This window comes from Canis lupus, chromosome 1, assembly GCF_011100685.1.
Source record: "Canis lupus familiaris isolate Mischka breed German Shepherd chromosome 1, alternate assembly UU_Cfam_GSD_1.0, whole genome shotgun sequence".
NCBI lineage: Eukaryota > Metazoa > Chordata > Mammalia > Carnivora > Canidae > Canis > Canis lupus.
In genome coordinates, this window is record NC_049222.1 from 77396375 (window position 1) to 77398918 (window position 2544).

Here is a 2544-nt window from a genome sequence, read left to right on the forward strand (position 1 = left end):
ACCCACCCTGTTTGGACAGTAGGGCTTCCACTGAGTAAACCTGACCACAGGCAGTGGACTGTGTAGGTACGAATCTCCAGGACTAGGGAAGAGCCAACTAAAGAGGCCTCCTGTGTCAGCCAGCCTTCCTGGGACAGTCCTGGGAAAGCTTCCTGGACTTGTTGCCAGAATGCCTGGAATGTCAGAAAGAATATGTTTATCTGTGACATGTTGGGTTATATATTAAGAAGTGGTTAGGACAGCTAAAGCTGTTCTCTCCCGATCTCTACTCCAGGGCATTTGCTTGGCTTTCTGAGTGAGCAGAGTTAAGAGCTCCAGATGCTGCTCCTGGGGTGAACACAGTGACTTTAATCTCCTGGGAGGCTCAGGTGAGTTGCTTGTCTTCCAGGATAAACGTGCCTACCTACGGGCAAGGAAAGGCCATGTGCGGGGCGATGTGAGGATGCCCGATGCACAGCAGCTTCCTGCTCATACCACCCACCCTTTTGTGCTCCAGCTCACCTGAAGTTCAAGTCTGATTAAAAAAAATAAGGAACGGGGGAAATAACATTTGTAATGGATAATAGCTGTTAATATATGAATAGGCTGTCTCACACCTTTGCTTACAGTACAGAAAGGAAGTGAGATGATGACACTAAATAAAACAGCAGGTAGGTTGCAAGGTAGAGGGAAAAACTGAAGAAGCTATTGTTTGGCCATGAATTTCAGAAGTAGGAAACTGCTCATATACATATTGAATAGGATCTAATTCTGTTCTCTGGGCTGGTATAGGGAAAGTCCAAGGTCTGAAAAGCTTGTGGGGATCTACCTTTAAGTTTCTTATTCTGTTCAGGTGAGCCCTCATTATGTGGATGGTATGTTAATACCATAGCCTCAAGTCAGGTAGAGCAAGCCAAAAGTCAGAGGAAAATAGCCTGAATTAAGCTACATCAGCATGGAGACCCTTTCATTGCTATCTCTGTGTTTATGTGCTCTATGTCTAAGAACGCAGTGGGAAAGACCATGCATTTTTCATGGTGCTTCAGAGATTGCTATAGCCAAAGCTCTACCTGAAGCTAAATAAGCAAACATTCTAATTTCCTTTTTTTTTTTTTTTTCAGCTCCAAACACAGTAGTTACTTCAGAGGGCACTGAGAAGGAAGGCAGGTATATTTGCGTTATGCCTGTGGATCTGTTGCCAAGCACACCGTCTTGCCACTGACACAAGAGCCAGTTTTGCCTGGCAGCACAGACATCAAAGCTCCCTCATGGAAAAGCAGCCCCGAATTTGGAAGAGGCATTTTATAATTTCCAACCATTTCATTATGGCATTAAGGTGCATTAATTGCTTCACAGCCATGTGGATATAGGGTGGGTTATAGTCATTGACTTAAGTCGACAACTTCCGTTTTGCTAAAGCTAGTTAGGAAAAAGCACTGCAAATGGGTTCCTAATGATCTCATAAACACTGTATTTCTTCTGATTGCTAAGTAGCTTCCTCTCCTTTCTTCTCTTCTTAATTCTCAGCTTCCAGTTCCTCTTCATTATGGTTATGAACAGCTGAACTCAGGCTCTGAAGTGCTATTTTCCCAGTGTTCTCAGGAACATGAAGACTTTTCAGTGATCATGGACAGACGGATGAATTGTCGTGGAGCTGCAGGGAGCCAGAAACGACGTGTGCTCTGACTAGAATCGAAGCATTTCTTTTTGAACCAATGGCAGGTCACTTCCGTAGTAAACACATCGACTGATGCTATGTCCCAAAAGAAGTGGCAAAACAAAATTACTTGACAACTTCAAGTTTTTCATTTAATGACTATCTATTGTAAACCAGAAAGAAACTTAAACATTATATCCATATTAATAAAGGCATGTATTGGAAAGCCAATAAATATGGTGTTTTTAAATGCTGAATGGTAAATCAAGTTGACTACATTGATAATCTGATTAAGTGGGTAGAAAGCTACTGTTGAAGACTCTCTTTTTTAAAGTTTATTTTATTTATTTTAAAGAGAGAGAGCACCAGTGGGAGGGGCAAGGGGAGGCGGAGAGAATCTCAAGCAGACTCCACACTGAGCACAGAGCCCCATGTGGGGCTCAGTCCCACAACCATGAGATCATGACCTGAGGCAAAACCAAGACTTGGTTGCTTAACTGACTGTGCCACCCAGGCACCTCTAAAGCCTCTCTTGATGCCATGGGGTGGGCGTACTGTTTGATCAGAATGGCAGATGAGTCTGTGGCCAACATGATAGGATGGCCTCCTTGTACTGTCATATCTAAACAATCACCAAAAGCTAAGAGAATTAATGGCCACAGACAACCAAGTACTGCAAGATACCCTTACAATTCAGGGAGAGAGAGATGACCTTGATTAGAGGTCTGCCTACCAAAATAATTAGCAGGACAGTAAGTGTTAGAAAGCAAGGCCACTTTAACACCCTTATTTTTTTTTTCATTTTTCTTCACAAATACAATTAAGTATGCAATTAGTGTAAAGATGATAGCATCCATTTTATTAAAGGTATTTCCCATGTATCTTTGTAAGAAGTTATTTTTCTAAAA

General features: G+C 42.3%; 1 long non-coding RNA gene across 2 annotated transcripts; it reads left to right on the forward strand.

Annotated features, from left to right (window-relative positions):
* The first annotated feature begins 235 nt into the window (after positions 1-235).
* On the forward strand, positions 236-1859 carry LOC119867965. 2 transcript variants are annotated; one of them, XR_005353161.1, is made up of 3 exons: positions 236-368; positions 1101-1350; positions 1507-1859. It is a non-coding gene; the product is annotated as an uncharacterized LOC119867965 (long non-coding RNA). The 2 variants fall into 2 exon arrangements; XR_005353162.1 differs by having other exon boundaries at positions 1101-1315.
* The last annotated feature ends 685 nt before the right edge of the window (positions 1860-2544 follow it).